Here is a 23783-nt window from a genome sequence, read left to right on the forward strand (position 1 = left end):
GGAAATATTTTAATAATAATATTCTACATCATCAATTAAAAATGGAACGAAAATTGGATAAAATATCACTACATCTGATATTCTAATTGGCTAATTGACCAATTGACTGGAAATAAAAAAGAATAATTTGCTAAAAATGAATATGATATTACTAATTAACTGAAAATATAAAATGAAATGAAATATTAATAGTTGACTGCAAATAAAAAATGATCTATAATTAACTAATATGAAAAAAATAAATGGTTAGGTCATTGCATTTTAATTAAAAATTGATGGAAACTAAAATTTGACGGAAATATTTTAACAATAATATTCTACATCATAGATAATAAAGGCATATTTTAAACAATAATAAAAAATTAAAAATGCAACGGAAATATTTCAATAATAATATTATACATAATCAATTAAAACTCGAACGAAAATTAGGTAAAAATATCATTGCATATGATATTCTAATTGACTAATTGATTAAAAATAAAAAAGAATAATTGGCTGAAAATGAATATGATATTACAAACTGACTTAAAATATAAAAAAATCCCTAATTGACTAATATTCTAACATTATATATTTTCACTCGAGTCACCCATCATGATGGATTGAAGGTGTTAGCTATAGATGATGATGGACAAGATTGTGTTGCTACTACCAATGTCGAAAGATGTTTCAATAATGTGTACATACAATCATTGACATTTTTTTTTAAATGACAAATTTGCTATATATCTAGACAAAAAAATATATATCTTCCATACAAATGAATTAAGATAGTAATTCATTCCTATAACTGAGTTGCTTGAGAATGAGCACATTTGACTAATTTTAAAAAAAAAATACTAAACAATGATAAATAAAATCTCCAAAATTACAGCACCGCATGCGTACATCTACACATTAGCTATTAATTTGAGCAATCATTTGCTCAAATTTAAGCAATGATAACATCAAAACACATAAATAATCCAAACCATATGTTCAATTGCACTATATAATATTTGATGTTATAATTTAAATAATTATATATTGATCCAAATATTCTTAATATATTACAACAAATCCATTCTGTGCATCGAACGGGTGAAATACTATTATTCTAATAATTTTTCTTTCCTTCTTTCGTGTAATTACTATGCTAATGTATTTAAATATTGAAAGAGAATTCTATAAAAAGGATCTTTAACTCACTAAAATTCTATATTATTCTTAAAAACAAAACCCCCATTTCTTACTTACCCGCCCAAACAATAAAAAAAAAAATTACCAATTAATAATACTAATAATAATTAGTAAAAAAGTTAGTAGTAAAATAGAAAAAAAGATCCTTAATTCACAAAAAATAGAAAAGGAAACGGGATTCACTAATTAATTAAAACTAACAATAATCAGTAAAAAAAGATCCTTAATTCACTAAAAATGAAAATATAAACGGAATTTACTGATTATGACTAATAATAATTGGTAAAATAGGAAAATAAAAAATGAGTCGTTTTTTTTTTGAAAGCATAAAAAATGAGTCTTAATTCAATAAAAATGAAAAAAGAAACGTAAGGGTGTGAAAAAAAAAGGTCATAATAAGGATAACAGTAAAAAAAAAAAGAAAATTCTACCAAAAATTAGAATAATAAAAAAAGTTTCTTAATTCACGAGAAATAGAAAAGGAAATGGAATTCACTGATTAATTAATAGTAATAATAATCAGTCAGAAAATTAGTAGTAAAATATGAAGAAAAAAAAAGATCATTACTTCACTAAAAATGGAAAAATAAACGAAATTTACACATTAATACTAATAATAATCAGTAAAATTGAAAATAAAAAAGGATTCTTAATTCAATGAAAATGAATTTTTTTTTTTAAAAAGGGTTCATAATAAAAGTAACAGTAAAAACAATCCTACAAAAAAATTGAAAAAAAAAAGATTCATAATTTACGAAAAATAGAAAATGAAATGGAATTCACTGAATAATTAATACTAATAATAATCAGTAAAATTAAAAGTTAGCATTAAAATAGAAAAAATATAAAAGGATCCTTAATTCACTAAAAATGGAAAAAGAAACGAAAGTCACTGATTAATACTAATAATACTCAGTTAAATAGGAAAATATAAAAAAATTCTCAATCTATACCATTATTAAAAAGAAAATCCTTCTTCCTTACTTTCACACCCAAACAATAGAAAAAGAAAAAAAATCTATAATATAATTAAAAACAAAATTCTATTTACTTGATTTATCGCCCAAACAATAGTAAATAGTAAAGGTAAATTAAAAAAAAAAGGATGAAAAAAAAGAACAAAAATATTTCACAATAATATTCTATATTATCAATTAAAAATGGAATGGAAATTAGGTAAATAAAAAAGTATCTATTCAAACATATTTTCTCAACCAACACCTTCATTAAGGCTCAATCTCATGATTTCCCAAATAAAAGAGGTCACTACATGCCATCTAAGCACAAGGTGCTTGGCAACAAACATTAGGTTAATTGAAAAAGGAAATAAATATTAACAATTGTTTGAAAATAAGAAAATATTCATAATTGACTAAAACAGAAAAAAAAAATGGTCAGATCATTGCATTTTAATTTTTCACAATAATATTACACAGTATAATACATCAAATCACAAGTATGTCATAAATTTTACACAATTTTAAACAATAGAATGGAAATATTTCAATAATAATATTCTACACTATCAAGTAAAGGTAAATTAAAAATGAAAAGGAAATACTTCAATAATAATATTCTACATCATCAATACTAAAGACATATTTTAAACAATAGTAAAGGTAAATTAAAAATGAAATGGAAATATTTCAATAATAATATTATAAATCATCAATTAAAAATGAAACGAAAATTTGGTAAAAATATCATTGCATTTGATATTTTAGTTCGCTAATTGATTAATTGACAAAAAATAAAAGAGAAGTAATTGGATGAAAATAAATACGATATTACTAATGGATTGAAAATTTAAAAGGAAATGAATATTAATAATTGACTGCAAATAAAAAATTATTCATAATTGACTAATATGAAAAAAATAAATGGTTAGATCATTGCATTTTAATTAAAATGGAAGGGAAACTAAAATTGAACGCCAATATTTCAATAATAATATTCTACATCATAAATAGTAAGTGCATATTTTAAACAATAGTAAAGGTAAATTACAAATGGAACAGAAATATTTCAATAATAATATTATACATCCTCAATTAAAAATGGAACACAAATTAGGTAAAAATATCACTCCATATAATATTCTAATTGACTAAAAATACAAAAGAATAATTGACTGAAAATGAATATGATATTACTAATTTATTTAAAATATAAAAGGATTGCTAATTGACTAATATTATACCATTATATATTTTCACCGAGTCACCCATCCTGATCAATTGAAGGTGTTAGCTCTAGATGATGATGGACAAGATTGTGTTGCTACTACCAATGTCGTCTACAAAGAGGTTTCAACAATATGTAAATAAAATCGTTGATATTATATTTTTTAAATGACAAAATTTTTATATGTATAGACAAAAAAAATATCCTCCATACAAATGAATTAAGATAACAATTCATTCATATAACTGAGTTGCTAGAGAACGAACACATTTGTATAATTTATAAAAAAAAATACTAAACAATGATAAAAAAAAAAAAAAAAAAATCTCCAAAGTTATAACACTACATGCATACATCTACACATTAACTATTAATTTGAGCAATTATTTGCTTAAATTCATACAATGATAATATAAAAACACATAAATGATCCAACCCGTATATTCAATTGAACTATATAATATTTGATGTTCTAATTTAAATAATTATATATCGATCGAAATATTCTTAATATATTACAACAAATCTATTCCGTGCATCGCACGGGCGCAAATACTAGTTTATATTAAAATTGTTAAATGAAAACAATGTTGCGATAACCAAAATAATGTTGAGATGACCGAGTTGGTCTAAAGTGCCAGATTAAGGTTCTGGTTTGAAAGGGTGTGGGTTCAAATCCCACTCTCAACAATGATTATAGTTTCTAACTAAATTTCAAAATCACGTTTGCATATCCAATTACTCCGTATTAAAATGCCCCAAAATGAAGTTAGTTCGGAAATTTGCTCCCGTAATTTGAAGCTTTCTTTTTTAAAGTTCAAATCCAAATACTCCGTATTAAAATGTCCAAATTAAGTTAGTTCGGAAATAAACTCCCGTAATTTGAAGCTTTCCCTTTTAAAGTTCAAATCCAATTACTGTGTATTAAAATGTCCAAAGTTAAGTTAGTTCGGAAATTTGATCATGTAATTTGAAACTTTCCATTTTAAAGTTCAAAACATCTCTCTACGACACCAGTTTCTTTCTAGTTCAATACTCGCACTAAGGGACGCAACTAGCAAAAAAGAAAAAATAAAAAAACAGGAAACTATTTCCTTAACGCCAATAAAGAAACTATTTATAAATAAGATTTTTTTTTTTTGATTTTAATTATACTTGTGGCCAACACACTCAACAACCTTTTATTCACGATCAGCACTATATAAAGATACGAAGTGACATTCTGGACAAAGAATTTAAATGATAAACTTTTAAATCATTTATATTAAAATTGATAAATGAAAACAATGTTGCGATAACAAAAATAATGTTGAGATGGCCGAGTTGGTCTAAGGCACCAGATTAAGGTTCTGGTCCGAAAGGGCGTGGGTTCAAATCCCACTCTCAACAATGATCATTGTTTCTAACTAAATTTCAAAATCAGGTTTGCATATCCATATCCAATTTGCTCTCGTAATTTGAAGCTTTCCTTTTTAAAGTTCAAAACCAAATACTCCGTATTAAAATGTTCAAAGTTAAGTTAGTTCGGAAATAAGCTCCCGTAATTTGAAGCTTTCCCTTTTAAAGTTCAAATCCAATTACTGTGTATTAAAATGTCGAAAGTTAAGTTAGTTCGGAAATTTGCTCATGTAATTTGAAACTTTCCATTTTAAAGTTCAAAACATCTCTCTACGACACCAGTTTCTTTCTAGTTCAATACTCGCACTAAGGGACGCAACTAGCAAAAAAGAAAAAATAAAAAAACAGGAAACTATTTCCTTAACGCCAATAAAGAAACTATTTATAAATAAGATTTTTTTTTTGATTTTAATTATACTTGTGGCCAACACACTCAACAACCTTTTATTCACGATCAGCACTATATAAAGATACGAAGTGACATTCTGGACAAAGAATTTAAATGATAAACTTTTAAATCATTTATATTAAAATTGATAAATGAAAACAATGTTGCGATAACAAAAATAATGTTGAGATGGCCGAGTTGGTCTAAGGCACCAGATTAAGGTTCTGGTCCGAAAGGGCGTGGGTTCAAATCCCACTCTCAACAATGATCATTGTTTCTAACTAAATTTCAAAATCAGGTTTGCATATCCATATCCAATTTGCTCTCGTAATTTGAAGCTTTCCTTTTTAAAGTTCAAAACCAAATACTCCGTATTAAAATGTTCAAAGTTAAGTTAGTTCGGAAATAAGCTCCCGTAATTTGAAGCTTTCCCTTTTAAAGTTCAAATCCAATTACTGTGTATTAAAATGTCGAAAGTTAAGTTAGTTCGGAAATTTGCTCATGTAATTTGAAACTTTCCATTTTAAAGTTCAAAACATCTCTCTACGACACCAGTTTCTTTCTAGTTCAATACTCGCACTAAGGGACGCAACTAGCAAAAAAGAAAAAATAAAAAAACAGGAAACTATTTCCTTAACGCCAATAAAGAAACTATTTATAAATAAGATTTTTTTTTTTTGATTTTAATTATACTTGTGGCAAACACACTCAACAACCTTTTATTCACGATCAGCACTATATAAAGATACGAAGTGACATTCTTGACAAAGAATTTAAATGATAAACCATTAAATCATTTATATTAAAATTTTTAAATGAAAACAATGTTGCGATAACAAAAATGATGTTGAGATGGCCGAGTTGGTCTAAGGCGCCAGATTAAGGTTCTGGTCCGAAAGGGCGTGGGTTCAAATCCCACTCTCAACAATGTGAAATTATAGTTTCTAACTAAATTTCAAAATCAGGTTTGCATATCCAATTACTCCGTATTAAAATGCCCAAAGTGAAGTTAGTTCGGAAATTTGCTCCCTAATTTGAAGCATTCGTTTTTAAAGTTCAAAACCAAATACTCCGTATTAAAATGTCCAAAGTTAAGTTAGTTCGGAAATAAGCTCCCGTAATTTGAAGCTTTCACTTTTAAAGTTCAAATCCAATTACTGTGTATTAAAATGTCTAAAGTTAAGTTAGTTCGGAAATTTGCGTATTTAATTTGAAACTTTCCATTTTAAAGTTCAAAACATCTCTCTACGACACCAGTTTCTTTCTAGTTCAATACTCGCAATAAGGGACGCAACTAGAAAAAAAGAAAAAATAAAAAAACAATAAACTATTACCTTAACGCCAATAAAGAAACTATTTATAAATAAGATTTTTTTTTTTTTGCTTTAAATTATACTTGTGGCCAACACACTCAACAACCTTTTATTCACGATCAGCACTATATAAAGATACGAAGTGACATTCTTAACAAAGAATTTAAATGTTAAACTTTTAAATCATTTATATTAAAATTGTTAAATGAAAACAATGTTGCGATAACCAAAATAATGTTGAGATGACCGAGTTGGTCTAAGGCGCCAGATTAAGGTTCTGGTCCGAAAGGGCGTGGGTTCAAATCCCACTCTCAACAATGATTATAGTTTCTAACTAAATTTCAAAATCAGGTTTGCATATCCAATTACTCCGTATTAAAATACCCCAAAATGAAGTTAGTTCGGAAATTTGCTCCCGTAATTTGAAGCTTTCTTTTTTATAGTTCAAATCCAAATACTCCGTATTAAAATGTCCAAATTAAGTTAGTTCGGAAATAAACTCCCGTAATTTGAAGCTTTCCCTTTTAAATTTCAAATCCAATTACTGTGTATTAAAATGTCCAAAGTTAAGTTAGTTCGGAAATTTGATCATGTAATTTGAAACTTTCCATTTTAAAGTTCAAAACATCTCTCTACGACACCAGTTTCTTTCTAGTTCAATACTCGCACGAAGGGACGCAACTATCAAAAAAGAAAAAATAAAAAAAAGGAAACTATTACCTTAACGCAAATAAAGAAACTATTTATAAATAAGATTTTTTTTCTTTTAATTATATTCGTGGCCAACACACTAAACAACCTTTTATTCACGATCAGCACTATATAAAGATACGAAGAAACATTCCTAACAAAGAATTTAAATGTTAAACTTTTAAATAATTTATATTAAAATTGTTAAATGAAAACAATGTTGCGATAACCAAAATAATGTTGAGATGACCGAGTTGGTTTAAGTTGCCAGATTAAGGTTTTGGTTCGAAAGGGCGTGGGTTCAAATCCCACTCTAAACAATGATTATAGTTTCTAACTAAATTTCAAAATTACGTTTGCATATTAAATTACTCCGTATTAAAATGCCCAAAGTGAATTTAGTTCGGAAATTTGCTCCCGTAATTTGAAGCTTTCCTTTTTAAAGTTCAAATCCAAATACTCCGTATTAAAATGTCCAAATTAAGTTAGTTCGGAAATAAGCTCCCGTAAATTGAAGATTTCCCTTTTAAAGTTCAAATCCAATTACTGTGCATTAAAATGTCCAAAGTTATGTTAGTTCGAAAATTTGCTCATGTAATTTGAAGCTTTACTTTTTAAAGTTCAAATCCAAATACTCCGTATAAAAATGTACAAAGTTAAGTTAGTTTGGAAATAAGCTCCCGTAATTTGAAGCTTTCCCTTATAAAGTTCAAATCGAATTACTGTGTATTAAAACGTCCAAAGTTAAGTTAGTTCGAAAATTTGCTCATGTAATTTGAAAATTTCCATTTTAAATTTCAAAACATCTCTCTACGACACCGTTTCTTTTTAGTTCAATACTCGCACTAAGGAACGCAACTAGCAAAAAAGAAAAAATAAAAAACAGGAAACTATTACCTTAACGCCAATAAAGAAACTATTTATAAATAAGATTTTTTTTTTGATTTTAATTATACTTGTGGCCAACACACTCAACAACCTTTTATTCACGATCAGCACTATATAAAGATACGAAGTGACATTCTTGACAAAGAATTTAAATGATAAACTTTTAAATCATTTATATTAAAATTGTTAAATGAAAACAATGTTGCGATAACAAAAATGATGTTGAGATGGCCGAGTTGGTCTAAGGCGCCAGATTAAGGTTCTGGTCCGAAAGGGCGTGGGTTCAAATCCCACTCTCAACAATGATTATAGTTTCTAACTAAATTTCAAAATCAGGTTTGCATATCCAATTACTCCATATTAAAATGCCCAAAGTGAAGTTAGTTCGGAAATTTGCTCTCGTAATTTGAAGCTTTCCTTTTTAAAGTTCAAAACCAAATACTCCGTATTAAAATGTCCAAAGTTAAGTTAGTTCGGAAATAAGCTCCCGTAATTTGAAGCTTTCCCTTTTAAAGTTCAAATCCAATTACTGTGTATTAAAATATCGAAAATTAAGTTAGTTCGGAAATTTGCTCATGTAATTTGAAACTTTCCATTTTAAAGTTCAAAACGTCTCTCTACGACACCAGTTTCTTTCTAGTTCGCACCAAGGGACGCAACTAGCATAAAAGAAAAAATAAAAAAAGAGGAAACTATTACCTTAACGCAAATAAAGAAACTATTTATAAATAAGATTTTTTTTTTTGATTTTAATTATACTTGTGGCCAACACACTCAACAACCTTTTATTCACGATCAGCACTATATAAAGATACGAAGTGACATTCTGGACAAAGAATTTAAATGATAAACTTTTAAATCATTTATATTAAAATTGATAAATGAAAACAATGTTGCGATAACAAAAATAATGTTGAGATGGCCGAGTTGGTCTAAGGCACCAGATTAAGGTTCTGGTCCGAAAGGGCGTGGGTTCAAATCCCACTCTCAACAATGATCATTGTTTCTAACTAAATTTCAAAATCAGGTTTGCATATCCATATCCAATTTGCTCTCGTAATTTGAAGCTTTCCTTTTTAAAGTTCAAAACCAAATACTCCGTATTAAAATGTTCAAAGTTAAGTTAGTTCGGAAGTAAGCTCCCGTAATTTGAAGCTTTCCCTTTTAAAGTTCAAATCCAATTACTGTGTATTAAAATGTCGAAAGTTAAGTTAGTTCGGAAATTTGCTCATGTAATTTGAAACTTTCCATTTTAAAGTTCAAAACATCTCTCTACGACACCAGTTTCTTTCTAGTTCAATACTCGCACTAAGGGACGCAACTAGCAAAAAAGAAAAAATAAAAAAACAGGAAACTATTTCCTTAACGCCAATAAAGAAACTATTTATAAATAAGATTTTTTTTTTTGATTTTAATTATACTTGTGGCAAACACACTCAACAACCTTTTATTCACGATCAGCACTATATAAAGATACGAAGTGACATTCTTGACAAAGAATTTAAATGATAAACCATTAAATCATTTATATTAAAATTTTTAAATGAAAACAATGTTGCGATAACAAAAATGATGTTGAGATGGCCGAGTTGGTCTAAGGCGCCAGATTAAGGTTCTGGTCCGAAAGGGCGTGGGTTCAAATCCCACTCTCAACAATGTGAAATTATAGTTTCTAACTAAATTTCAAAATCAGGTTTGCATTTCCAATTACTCTGTATTAAAATGCCCAAAGTGAAGTTAGTTCGGAAATTTGCTCTCGTAATTTGAAGCTTTCCTTTTTAAAGTTCAAAACCAAATACTCCGTATTAAAATGTTCAAAGTTAAGTTAGTTCGGAAATAAGCTCCCGTAATTTGAAGCTTTCCCTTTTAAAGTTCAAATCCAATTACTGTGTATTAAAATGTCGAAAGTTAAGTTAGTTCGGAAATTTGCTCATGTAATTTGAAACTTTCCATTTTAAAGTTCAAAACATCTCTCTACGACTCCAGTTTCTTTCTAGTTCAATACTCGCACTAAGGGACGCAACTAGCAAAAAAGAAAAAATAAAAAAATAGGAAACTATTTCCTTAACGTCAATAAAGAAACTATTTATAAATAAGATTTTTTTTTTGATTTTAATTATACTTGTGGGAAACACACTCAACAACCTTTTATTCACGATCAGCACTATATAAAGATACGAAGTGACATTCTTGACAAAGAATTTAAATGATAAACCTTTAAATCATTTATATTAAAATTTTTAAATGAAAACAATGTTGCGATAACAAAAATGATGTTGAGATGGCTGAGTTGGTCTAAGGCGCCAGATTAAGGTTCTGGTCTGAAAGGGCGTGGGTTCAAATCCCACTCTCAACATTGTGAAATTATAGTTTCTAACTAAATTTCAAAATCAGGTTTGCATATCCAATTACTCCGTATTAAAATGCCCAAAGTGAAGTTAGTTCGGAAATTTGCTCTCGTAATTTGAAGCATTCCTTTTTAAAGTTCAAAACCAAATACTCCGTACCTATGAAGTCCCTGTACTATAGTGTTTTGTTCAATTTAGTCCTTGTACCTTTATTCTGTTCAATTTATTCCCTCTACTTTAAAAAGTGGTAAAACTAAGGACAATTGTCTAAATCTCATTACGAACATGGTCGTAATTATTTATTTTGGACATACTAATTTAATATATTGGTGGTAAAAATGATAGATTTTAAATATTTATAAAGTAATATATGAGTAGGAATATAAATATCATCAGTGCCACGTAACCTAAGTTAACGATAATATTAACATCGTTAACTATTGTCCTTAATTGCACTACTTTTGAAAGTACAGGAACTAAATTGAACAAAATAAAAGTATAAGGACTAAATTGAACAAAACGCTATAGTACAGGGACCTCGTAGGTACTTTAACCAAGTTAGTTCGGAAATAAGCTCCCGTAATTTGAAGATTTCCCTTTTAAAGTTCAAATCCAATTACTGTGTATTAAAATGTCGAAAGTTAAGTTAGTTCGGAAATTTGCTCATGTAATTTGAAACTTTCCATTTTAAAGTTCAAAACATCTCTCTACGACACCAGTTTCTTTCTAGTTCAATACTCGCACTAAGGGACGCAACTAGAAAAAAAGAAAAAATAAAAAAACAATAAACTATTACCTTAACGCCAATAAAGAAACTATTTATAAATAAGATTTTTTTTTTTTGCTTTAAATTATACTTGTGGCCAACACACTCAACAACCTTTTATTCACGATCAGCACTATATAAAGATACGAAGTGACATTCTTAACAAAGAATTTAAATGTTAAACTTTTAAATCATTTATATTAAAATTGTTAAATGAAAACAATGTTGCGATAACCAAAATAATGTTGAGATGACCGAGTTGGTCTAAGGCGCCAGATTAAGGTTCTGGTCCGAAAGGGCGTGGGTTCAAATCCCACTCTCAACAATGATTATAGTTTCTAACTAAATTTCAAAATCACGTTTGCATATCCAATTACTCCGTATTAAAATGCCCCAAAATGAAGTTAGTTCGGAAATTTGCTCCCGTAATTTGAAGCTTTCTTTTTTATAGTTCAAATCCAAATACTCCGTATTAAAATGTCCAAATTAAGTTAGTTCGGAAATAAACTCCCGTAATTTGAAGCTTTCCCTTTTAAATTTCAAATCCAATTACTGTGTATTAAAATGTCCAAAGTTAAGTTAGTTCGGAAATTTGATCATGTAATTTGAAACTTTCCATTTTAAAGTTCAAAACATCTCTCTACGACACCAGTTTCTTTCTAGTTCAATACTCGCACGAAGGGACGCAACTATCAAAAAAGAAAAAATAAAAAAAAGGAAACTATTACCTTAACGCAAATAAAGAAACTATTTATAAATAAGATTTTTTTTCTTTTAATTATATTCGTGGCCAACACACTAAACAACCTTTTATTCACGATCAGCACTATATAAAGATACGAAGAAACATTCCTAACAAAGAATTTAAATGTTAAACTTTTAAATAATTTATATTAAAATTGTTAAATGAAAACAATGTTGCAATAACCAAAATAATGTTGAGATGACCGAGTTGGTCTAAGTTGCCAGATTAAGGTTTTGGTTCGAAAGGGCGTGGGTTCAAATCCCACTCTAAACAATGATTATAGTTTCTAACTAAATTTCAAAATTACATTTGCATATTAAATTACTCCGTATTAAAATGCCCAAAGTGAATTTAGTTCGGAAATTTGCTCCCGTAATTTGAAGCTTTCCTTTTTAAAGTTCAAATCCAAATACTCCGTATTAAAATGTCCAAATTAAGTTAGTTCGGAAATAAGCTCCCGTAAATTGAAGATTTCCCTTTTAAAGTTCAAATCCAATTACTGTGCATTAAAATGTCCAAAGTTATGTTAGTTCGAAAATTTGCTCATGTAATTTGAAGCTTTACTTTTTAAAGTTCAAATCCAAATACTCCGTATAAAAATGTACAAAGTTAAGTTAGTTTGGAAATAAGCTCCCGTAATTTGAAGCTTTCCCTTATAAAGTTCAAATCGAATTACTGTGTTTTAAAACGTCCAAAGTTAAGTTAGTTCGAAAATTTGCTCATGTAATTTGAAACTTTCCATTTTAAATTTCAAAACATCTCTCTACGACACCGTTTCTTTTTAGTTCAATACTCGCACTAAGGAACGCAACTAGCAAAAAAGAAAAAATAAAAAACAGGAAACTATTACCTTAACGCCAATAAAGAAACTATTTATAAATAAGATTTTTTTTTTTGATTTTAATTATACTTGTGGCCAACACACTCAACAACCTTTTATTCACGATCAGCACTATATAAAGATACGAAGTGACATTCTTGACAAAGAATTTAAATGATAAACTTTTAAATCATTTATATTAAAATTGTTAAATGAAAACAATGTTGCGATAACAAAAATGATGTTGAGATGGCCGAGTTGGTCTAAGGCGCCAGATTAAGGTTCTGGTCCGAAAGGGCGTGGGTTCAAATCCCACTCTTAACAATGATTATAGTTTCTAACTAAATTTCAAAATCAGGTTTGCATATCCAATTACTCCGTATTAAAATGCCCAAAGTGAAGTTAGTTCGGAAATTTGCTCTCGTAATTTGAAGCTTTCCTTTTTAAAGTTCAAAACCAAATACTCCGTATTAAAATGTCCAAAGTTAAGTTAGTTCGGAAATAAGCTCCCGTAATTTGAAGCTTTCCCTTTTAAAGTTCAAATCCAATTACTGTGTATTAAAATATCGAAAATTAAGTTAGTTCGGAAATTTGCTCATGTAATTTGAAACTTTCCATTTTAAAGTTCAAAACGTCTCTCTACGACACCAGTTTCTTTCTAGTTCGCACCAAGGGACGCAACTAGCAAAAAAGAAAAAATAAAAAAAGAGGAAACTATTACCTTAACGCAAATAAAGAAACTATTTATAAATAAGATTTTTTTTTTGATTTTAATTATACTTGAGGCCAACACACTCAACAACCTTTTATTCACGATCAGCACTATATAAAGATACGAAGTGACATTCTGGACAAAGAATTTAAATGATAAACTTTTAAATCATTTATATTAAAATTGTTAAATGAAAACAATGTTGCGATAACAAAAATAATGTTGAGATGGCCGAGTTGGTCTAAGGCGCCAGATTAAGGTTCTGGTCCGAAAGGGCGTGGGTTCAAATCCCACTCTCAACAATGATCATTGTTTCTAACTAAATTTCAAAGTCAGGTTTGCATATCCAATTACTCCGTATTAAAATGCCCAAAGTGAAGTTAGTTCGGAAATTTGCTCTCGTAATTTGAAGCTTTCCTTTTTAAAGTTCAAAACCAAATACTCCGTATTAAAATGTTCAAAGTTAAGTTAGTTCGGAAATAAGCTCCCGTAATTTGAAGCTTTCCCTTTTAAAGTTCAAATCCAATTACTGTGTATTAAAATGTCGAAAGTTAAGTTAGTTCGGAAATTTGCTCATGTAATTTGAAACTTTCCATTTTAAAGTTCAAAACATCTCTCTACGACACCAGTTTCTTTCTAGTTCAATACTCGCACTAAGGGACGCAACTAGCAAAAAAGAAAAAATAAAAAAACAGGAAACTATTTCCTTAACGCCAATAAAGAAACTATTTATAAATAAGATTTTTTTTTTGATTTTAATTATACTTGTGGCAAACACACTCAACAACCTTTTATTCACGATCAGCACTATATAAAGATACGAAGTGACTGTTGGTCCCGATAGATTGTATGGTGAGTCTAGAGGGGGGGGGGGGGGGGGGGGGGGGGTGAATAGACTCTCGTTTTTCTTTAAATTCTTTAACAGAAAAACCTTGACAACACTTTTGAGTAGGATAAGCACAGCGGAAAGATTATTAAGAGAGGGTTGCAAGAGTTTGATTAGAAGATGAGATAAGTGATGAAAAGGATGATATGCAAGCAGTAAACTAAAGCAGTAAGTAAAGAGAGGAGTGAGACGAGATTTTATAGTGGTTCGGCCAAACTTTGCCTACTTCCACTCTTCTTCCACAACTGCTGGAAGGATTGCACTATCACTTCTTTAGTACAAATACACAAAGACTTCCTTGATCACTAAGCCGGACAGCCTTTGAAGGTTTTTCAACTCCGAGAGTTTACTCCGCCTCTATCAACTTCTTCTTCTAAGTTGAGGTTGGTGAGAAAGTATTTCTTGATTCCTCCAACTGTGAAGTCTTGTAGGTGTGGGATGATTGCTTCAAATGTGCAAGACTTCTTACAAGATGTAGGGCAGTGATGGATGATCTACTTCAAATGCCTTAACACCTTAACTAGCTGGTTCACAAAAAGCTTTGAGATTTGTTCACTTTTAAGAGCTTTTTGCAAGAGAGTGAGTAGAGATAAAATGAACCAGCACCTTCTTAGTTGATGAAGGTTGGTTTATATAGGTGATGAAAATTCATCCGTTGGAGGGAAATGAATTTTTAAACCTTTTATCTGTTGGACAAGGACCATGGAGCCTCATGCATTTAATGCTTCATTAATGGGTTTGTACTATGTAGCCGTTGAAGGTATGGAGGATCTGATGACTTTTGTCTTTTAGCTCCAGAGATAGTACAACTTCATTAAATGCTCTTCGGGTAGCGTGTCCCATGAGTTGAGGTCCTTATTGTCCTAGGATGTTGTCACATCAGACAGGTAGAACATTCTTCTTGTTGATGAGAAGAAGAATACTTGTTGAAAAGAACTGTCTTCTTAATGACAACTCCTTCTTTCGTTGCTGTGGAGTCTTCTTTCGTCTTGATCAGCCTATCTTCTATTCATAACTCCTTTCGTGTGTTTGTTCTAGCTTAACACGAATTACATATGAGTTATGGCAACTTTCGTCTAGAACGAAAGTAGCGATACAATAAAAACGAAAGAGTTAGGGGTCTACTTTCTACATTACATTGGTATCATCAAAATCCTAATACATGGTTCCTAACAATTTCCCCCTTTTTGATGATGCCAAAACCTATACTCTTCTTATAAGGCTGAGAAAGTGCTCCTTAAGGATAATTCTATTAAAAACACAGCCATTATCGAGAGTTTACAAGTATTTTCTACGAAGAAGCAGCAGAAATAAGGACAAGGACTTTTTAACTCAGACAAGTGACACGAGATGTGTAACAATGAGAGTTTCATAGATATTCAGATAAAGTCATTACAAAAACTCTGTCAAAATAAATCAAAGTAAAGGATAACTTACATTTCTAAAAGATTCAACCTTTGCTGAGCTTCCTTCTTTCTTTCTTGATTGTCCTTCTCTTCCTGTCTTCTTTGTGTTCTCTCGTAGTCTATCTTCTCGTTGATTCTTGCTCTGAAAGTCCTGATTGAATTGTTTCTGACGAGCTCTTCATATCCTCCTTTGATGTTTAAACTCGTGTAATTGTTGTAGGCTTCTCGAATGTTGTTGCCATCCACTACTCCAGACTTCCACCAGGAGATCAGTTCAAACGAATTCATTCCTTCTTGATAACTCTTGCCTGACTCTTTATGCACTTTGAAAGCTGCGTTGTACGTGACATTATCAGGAGAGTCTTTGGTTATAATTGATAGATCTTTGATGAGATTCTTAACCCTTTCTCTTTCTCTAGCTTCATCATCTCTTCTCCTGATCTCTTCATCGTGTTTTTCCCACAACTCCTTGTTTTGTCTTTTAATCCTTTCGTTCTGAGTGCTCATGTAGTTTTGCCTCGTGTGGTTGTCTTTCTTCTTCAACCAGATGGGATTGTTGCAACCTTCAAACCTCTTACCGCTTCCTTCTTCGTATGGGACATAGTCCACGAAGTTTCCAATGCCATCCATGGTAACTGAGGTATTTTTCATGAGCCTTTGTCTCAGACTTGCTTGATCTCTTCTTGACAGTCCTGTGAAGAGATATTTGGCTTCAGAGCCGAAGGATTGTCGAGCCTTGTGAGGTCTGTCTTGAGTGCGACCATAGCGTCTTTGATTATGAGACTGTCCACGAGACTTAGGTTGATGAGAGAGATCCGAGACTTTGTGTGGAGAGATTCGCTTTTCTGAAGATTTTTCTTTCGTGTTATCCCTTCTTGGTTGGTTGTCATCATCCTTATCTCTGTCATTATCCCTATTTTCCCCCTTTTTGGCATCATCACCGCAGGCAGAAGGAGGTACAGATGGGATTTGTTTGATTGCAAGCAGGATGTCTTGAGCATACCCTAGAATCTGAAGAGCATATTCACCAAGTTGATAGGAATTGTCTTGATAAGTGTCAATCTTGGTACAAGCTAGGTCAACACGTTCCTTGAGGCCATAATGAGAATGCTTAATTTCGTGTTGCTGCCTAGCGACTTTGTTTGAACTTTCTTCAAGATCAGAAACTCTCTTTACCAATTGCTTAAGAGCTTTGTCGTGAGAAGGATTCGGTTGCTGCGGTTGAGATTGTATATCAAGGAGTAGATTGACTTTTTGACACAAGTCATTCAATACTCTCGTGTCCTTCTCCCTTAGGGCGAGATATTGCTTGTGAATCAGTTCAGCTGAATGAACAGTTTCTCGCATGAGGTTCATAATGGTCCGTGGGGACTCAGCGATAGAATCGTCCTCAATGTGTGTTGGAGAAGAGTTCCTGTGTTCGTCATGATGTGGTGCTTTCAGATTTCCACCATGCATCGAGTGGCCAGGTTCAGGTGAGGCTTCCTTTTTGCCCTCATGAACTGGAATGATAACACGTGATGAGTGAATTGGATTTTTACTGGATGCTTCATCCGAGTCTTCGTCTTCAGATGGTATTTTCAAGAGAGGTGGTCTTTGTGGGCAGTTAGCATAGTCTGTTTCGACCAAGATAGTGTGGCTATCTTCTGGTTCTTCGCCTTCAGTACCTTCTCCTCCTTGTGGATTATTGTCATCATCATTATCATCATCAGAATCACTGTTGTCGTCTTCTGTTTCATCATCATTGACATCATCTTCATTGTCGTTTTCATTGCTCTCGTCTTCACTTTCTTCTTCATCCTCTTCGACGATTTCGTTGCCATGAACATCTTTCGTTCCACTAGCACTTCCTTTGGGATCTCGAGGATGATCTTCTGCCATTTGGGCTTTAATTTTGGATAGCAGCATGATGTAGCGAAGTTGTTTCAATTCGGCTTCAGTTGCTGGATCCATCGGAGGTTTATGAAGAGGTACTACCAAAGGAGCTTTTTCCTTCCCGAGAGATCGATGAGTTATTCTATAAGAGTACACTCGATGGATCTCCTCAATTCGCACAGCCTTTGTGACGTCCTGAGTTTCAAGCCATTGAAGTGCGAATTCTTCTTCGTCGATCATGGCTTCAAAAGTTTCGAGAAAGACTCTGAGAGGTGCCGTGCGCCACTTGTGCCATTGTAGAACTCGATTGTAATCTCTTTCAATCGATTCTCTGAGAGATTTATCAAGGGTGTACTGGTCTGGAGAAGATTGACGAGCAGATGGTTTCGGGGTAAAAGATGTTTGAGCAGCTGTTATCTCGTCTACTAGTGCAGGTTCTTGTGTCAGAATTATCTGCTCTGCAATAGTAGGTTCTTGTGGGAGAGAATGAGCATCAGTTGTAACATCTGAGGCTGCTTTCGGGATGTTTTCTGGAGAGCCCGGCTCTTGTGGAAAACTTTGACATCTTCCCTCCATTTCTACAGTAGCAGGATCTTGAGTCAACTCTCGTAGGAGTTGCTCTGCTAGGATAGGCTCTTGTGAAAGAGGAACAGGAGATGCATTCGAATTGATGGGTTTGTGAGCAACGGGACTGCTTTCGGGCAGAGAGGTTTTCAGTTCCCCCTCAGAGGTAGCTGCTTTCGAAATATCTTCCCCCTGTGAAGTTGCTTCTTTTGACACGTTGTCCCGAATTTGAACAGATCTCATTCGACTTCGTTTGCTTAGACGAATGAGAGGTTGATCATCATCGTCTTCAGAGGAGTTCTGCACTATCAAGGTTTCGAGAGAAGGATCAACTTTCGTCTTTGATTGGGTGGTGTCTGACTTTTGAGACTTAACCCGAGAAGAGGGTTTTTCTTGTTTCTGCCGTTTTGGTTTTGGTTGAGCTTCTTCGTCAGCTTTGGGGGTTTTTAACTTTCGTTTGGACTTCCCTTTGGGTAGATTGGGTTCAAGAGGAATGCCCAATTCCAATGCCTTCTGTTTATCATATCCAGATGGCTTGTGTTTCATGTGACAGACCTTTTGACCAGGTGGAGCACTAGCTCGTAGAATCACTCCTTTTGTGGTAAGAAGATGGCTTATAATGAAACCGAAGCCCATCTTCTTTGCAATGTCTCCAGGACTTTTGCGATTGTATGTGATGGTGTGAGCGATGTTGTGGAAAATGATTTTGGACCAATCAACCTTATGCTCATGAAGAAAAGCGTGCAGCATTTTCAGTTTTTCCCTTGTGACATCATCTGTGCCAGAAGTCTTGTGGTCCACAATCTTGTTGAAGATGTCTACTGCAAACTCATAATCCAACCGGAACCATTTTTTCTTGAGGGGCCAAAAGATTTTATCTTTGGAAGGTGCCTCCTTGTGTCGTATGGATTCATAGAAATCCTCCGGATCCAGATGATAATATACCAGATTGGACTTGTAGGACTCATCTCGTCTGGGAAACCCAAAAGTTGATCGAATATCCTCAGCAGTAAACACAATGTGATGGTTATTAACTTTTGAAGATATGCTTGAGAAATCAGAAGCAACATAAGCATTCAAATAAAACTGAGTAACATCAAGAGGGTACCATTCATCATAGCGGTGAGTTACCAAACCAAACAAACCTGTTTCAAGCAAAAGAGCGATTATCCGATCTCCAAAGGCTTTATCCAAGACATACTTACGAAACCCTTCTTCGTCCCACATACTTCCTCCGACGATAAATGGAATTCTGGACTTGATAAATTCTATGTCTTCGGTGGGAAAGCTTGGTATAACTGGAGTGGATGATGGTTCAGGGTTCCCTGGGTTCTTTTCGGAAGGAGCCGCCATTGATGATAGAAAGCTTGACTATAGAGATTTTTGAAGAGAAGGGATGAAATTTGAGAGATGTAAAACAGACGGAGTAAAGGTTTGAGTAGGGTTTATAAAGCTCCGGGTTGGTGTTCGTAAAACAGTCCATTAAGAAGACTTATTCAAAAAAAAAAAAATTCAGCGGTTCTTCTTCCTCAAAAGGTAACTGATCATCATGGTTACGTGATAAGAACGTGTGCAGATCTGAAACGATCATTCCCTCATTTAATGAGGAGAGAGAAAAAGCACTCAAGTGCTGAGAGGTGCATTAAATGCACGTCTTTGTCCTGTCAGACTAGTGGGATAGAGGCGATTTTCTCGGCCATTTGATCCCAATGAAACTTTATGAACGGTTCAGATTCAAGAAGAAGTAGCGTCTTGAGTACGATTCAAAAACTCGAATGTTGTTCAGAATTTCATAAGATGAACATAAAGTTGCCCGAGAGATTCATGCTGAATAATCAACATAGTTACCCGAAAGATTCATGCTGAATAATCAACATAGTTACCCGAAAGATTCGAGTAAGATTCGATCAGAACAAACATCTAAAACAGTCAGCAAGGTTACACAGATAAGACATTGTATCTTATTAGCACATAGATAGGCACGCTTTTATTCAACAAACGAGAAGAGAAGATACATAAACATAGATGATGATTTTCAGAAAATCACTTTTTCTTCCTCTCAACCTTCTTGGATGAAGAACATTCAGGCTTATCTTTCTTCACCCTTCCAAACACTTCCCTATACCATCTTTTATAGCGCGGAAAGTTGGAACCAGTGGAGGATTCAGCCTCATCATCTTTGTCATACTTCTCTTCCAAATTTTCTTGTGCCAGAAAGGCCATGTAGTCCTTGTCAATCCATTCTTTTGGGATCTTTTCTTCATTCTCTGATTCAACGATGAATCCAGCCATATCATCGTATTGAAACGATGAGTCTGAATCAGAGACGAGATTGATAGGAACATTAGGACTATTGCCTGGGTATAAGTCACCTTGCTCCTCCCTGAGGCGCCTAGAGGCCTCTTGGAGCTTGCGAGAGTCATTTCTTGTGAACCTTTTCTTAGGTGCCATTGAGAGAGAGAAAGAGAGGATGGTGAGAATTATGTGAAATTCTCTCCCTTTTTATAGCCAAGGATTAAGGGGCTTATCCGTAAATCCGTCAATATTGCAATCAATGCTCATTACAGTGTTCAAGATAAGGCTGATTTCAGTTTGGACTGAAATTTTGATTCCCTGTACGGCCTGAGTTTCAACGTGCTTAGCATTCAATAAATTCATAATGAATTTTTGAACTCTTTTTGACCAGATATAACTTGCAATAAATGCACATAACGGTAAACCTTTCTGTGATCCGAAATCATAAGAACTTATGCAAAGCATTTATTTGGATAACACAGGCATCATGACATACAGGATAGAAAGAGAGAGAGAGACTTAAACATAAAAGGCTCAACCTACTACAGTTCAAAGGAAACGATAGGGCACGTGAAGTTCCAATCGGGTCATCTCATCAGTCACATCAGCCAGATTTGTTGTTTTGGCGAATTCATCCAACTCTTCTAGAGAGAGAGTGGGTTCGGGTGGCCGATATGTGACCGAGAGTGGACCCTTGAGAAATCCTCATAGGATTGAACATTGGGTGGAGGAACTTCAGGAAAGGGATACCATCGAGAGGTTGGTGACGATGAAGAGTCTTTGTTGGAGCTCTTCATCATCATGATTCTTTCATAGGCCTCCTGACTGGCTAGTTCCAGACGATACCTCCTTTCGGCCCTAGATTCATTGACAATAGTGTCAAGCGTCTCTTTTTCGGGGTTAGGCATTGAGTAGGTTACATTGATCATCTCTCCTTCTTCTTTCAAGCTTATGATGGTGGCATTAGGGAGCTTGCTTGCTTCCTGTAAGTGATGCTTCAGACGGGTAGCCCTCTTTTCTGCTTCGTTCATTTTTCCTTTCTCTTTGTTCATACCTGCAATCATTTCTTAGAAAGAAGTGAGTATGTCTTATGTATGGTAAAACTATTTTATAGGCAAATAAGTGTCGTGGAGATCTATACAAAATCTTTTGGATACTGACACTTTCTTGCGTGAGAGACACGAAAACAAAGGTACATGAAAAGATATGGTAAATTATTATGAAGCATAGTGAAGCAATATCACATATTAGGTCATTTCAATCATTCCGATCTCATGCCTTAAAAGAGAGAATCTTGTCTCACTCAGAGGTTTAGTGAGTATATCTGCCAATTGATCATCGGTATTAACATATTCGAGAGTAATGTCTTTCTTTTCAACATGATCACGAATAAAATGATACTTGATATCAATGTGCTTGGTCCGAGAGTGTAGAACTGGATTGTGTGTGATTGCTATAGCACTTGTATTATCACACTTAATGCTCACTTCTTGGGCATTTATCCCATAGTCTCTTAATTGATGTCTCATCCATAAGATTTGAGCACAACAACTTCCAGCTGCTATGTATTCGGCCTCAGCCGTACTAGTAGCAATGGAATGTTGTTTCTTGCTAAACCAAGACACAAGTCTTCCTCCTAGGAACTGACATGTTCCCGAGGTACTTTTTCGATCGATTCGACAACCTGCGAAGTCTGCATCTGAGTATCCTATCAGATCAAATGATCCTTCTTTCGGATACCAGAGGCCGACATTTTGTGTGCCCTTAAGATATCGCAATATCCTTTTAGTCGCACTCAGGTGACTTTCTTTCGGTTTAGCCTGAAAGCGAGCGCATACACCAACAGCAAACGAGATATCGGGTCTACTTGCTGTTAGGTATAGAAGAGAGCCAATAATACCACGAAAATTTTTCTGATCAACTTCCTTTCCTTCATTGTCAATGTCCATCCTAAGAGATGTACTCATAGGTATTTTGACGGAACTTTTTCCATCAATGCCAAACTTTCGGATCAGATCTTTTGTGTATTTGGCTTGGTTTATAAATATCCCATCAGGACATTGTTTGACTTGTAAGCCTAGAAAATAATTCAGTTCTCCCATCATACTCATTTCAAATTTTCCTTTCATGAGATTGGAGAATTTTTCACATAGATCTGGATTCGTGCTTCCAAAGATAATATCATCAACATATATTTGTACCAGTAGGATATGATCATTATCCTTTATACGAAAGAGTGTTTTGTCAACCACTCCTTTCGTGAAGCCACGATTGATTAGAAAACATGATAGTGTATCATACCAAGCTCGTGGAGCTTGTTTCAAACCGTAGAGAGCTTTCTTAAGGTGGTACACCTTTTCGAGGTCATTGTTGATAGCAAAACCAGGAGGTTGTTCAACATATACTTCTTCTTCAAGAAGTCCATTCAGGAAGGCGCTTTTGACATCCATTTGATAGACTTTGAAATTTTTGTAAGCTGCAAAAGCTAAGAATATTCGTATAGCTTCCAATCTGGCTACGGGGGCGAAGGTTTTCATCAAAATCAATACCTTCCTCCTGACAATATCCTTTAGCCACAAGGCGAGCTTTGTTCCTAACAATGAGTCCATCTTCACTCATTTTGTTTCTAAAAACCCATTTAGTTCCAATGACATTTTGATGTGATGGTCTTGGTACTAGTTCCCATACTTCATTTCGTTCAAATTGATGAAGTTCTTCTTGCATAGCTATTACCCAGTCAGGATCACATAAAGCTTCATCTACAGATTTCGGCTCTATTTGGGATAAGAAGCATGCCATCATACTTTCGTGTAATGACGCTCTTGTTCTAACACCTTCTTGAACATCTCCAATAACTTGATCTGGTGGATGATCTTTCAACCATCTAAGATCTGGCTCAAAGACATCTTGAGAAGGCTGAGTATCCATCTCTGGATATAAGGGAGGTCTATGTAGATCATTGGTTCAGATGGTGCGTTTCTAGAAGGATTGATAGGTTGATTTCCATTTGCTTGTTCAGATGACATTTCGGTTCTTGGTACTTTCGGCTGATACTTCATGTAGGATGAAAGTAAGTCTTCTTCGTCTGAGATGTCTTCGTCTACGGATTTCTGGGTATTTTGAGCTGGGATAGCAGGTATCTTGTATCCAGAGGGTTTTTCTCAGATTGCTCATCAAATTTGACGTGGATGGATTCTTCGATAATCATTGTTCGCTTGTTTCAGAACTCTGAATGCTTTGCTTTATGGATGAATATCCCATGAATAATCCTTCGTCACTCTTTCGTCAAATGCTTTAAGATAGCTTTTGCCATTGTTGTGAAT

General features: G+C 33.2%; 11 non-coding genes across 11 annotated transcripts; all 11 read left to right on the forward strand.

Moving 5' to 3' along the window:
- Positions 1-4674: 4674 nt before the first annotated feature.
- TRNAL-AAG lies at positions 4675-4755 on the forward strand. Its single transcript has one exon. It is a non-coding gene; the product is annotated as a tRNA-Leu (tRNA).
- A 580-nt stretch (positions 4756-5335) lies between these two features.
- On the forward strand, positions 5336-5416 carry TRNAL-AAG. Its single transcript has one exon. It is a non-coding gene; the product is annotated as a tRNA-Leu (tRNA).
- Positions 5417-5998: 582 nt separating this feature from the next.
- TRNAL-AAG lies at positions 5999-6079 on the forward strand. Its single transcript has one exon. It is a non-coding gene; the product is annotated as a tRNA-Leu (tRNA).
- A 622-nt stretch (positions 6080-6701) lies between these two features.
- On the forward strand, positions 6702-6782 carry TRNAL-AAG. The gene has a single exon. It is a non-coding gene; the product is annotated as a tRNA-Leu (tRNA).
- A 1482-nt stretch (positions 6783-8264) lies between these two features.
- On the forward strand, positions 8265-8345 carry TRNAL-AAG. The gene has a single exon. It is a non-coding gene; the product is annotated as a tRNA-Leu (tRNA).
- Positions 8346-8955: 610 nt separating this feature from the next.
- On the forward strand, positions 8956-9036 carry TRNAL-AAG. The gene has a single exon. It is a non-coding gene; the product is annotated as a tRNA-Leu (tRNA).
- Positions 9037-9617: 581 nt separating this feature from the next.
- Positions 9618-9698, forward strand: TRNAL-AAG. Its single transcript has one exon. It is a non-coding gene; the product is annotated as a tRNA-Leu (tRNA).
- A 620-nt stretch (positions 9699-10318) lies between these two features.
- Positions 10319-10399, forward strand: TRNAL-AAG. The gene has a single exon. It is a non-coding gene; the product is annotated as a tRNA-Leu (tRNA).
- A 1002-nt stretch (positions 10400-11401) lies between these two features.
- On the forward strand, positions 11402-11482 carry TRNAL-AAG. Its single transcript has one exon. It is a non-coding gene; the product is annotated as a tRNA-Leu (tRNA).
- A 1483-nt stretch (positions 11483-12965) lies between these two features.
- Positions 12966-13046, forward strand: TRNAL-AAG. The gene has a single exon. It is a non-coding gene; the product is annotated as a tRNA-Leu (tRNA).
- A 609-nt stretch (positions 13047-13655) lies between these two features.
- TRNAL-AAG lies at positions 13656-13736 on the forward strand. Its single transcript has one exon. It is a non-coding gene; the product is annotated as a tRNA-Leu (tRNA).
- The last annotated feature ends 10047 nt before the right edge of the window (positions 13737-23783 follow it).

This window comes from Ipomoea nil, unplaced genomic scaffold (assembly GCF_001879475.1).
Source record: "Ipomoea nil cultivar Tokyo-kokei standard unplaced genomic scaffold, Asagao_1.1 scaffold2283, whole genome shotgun sequence".
NCBI lineage: Eukaryota > Viridiplantae > Streptophyta > Magnoliopsida > Solanales > Convolvulaceae > Ipomoea > Ipomoea nil.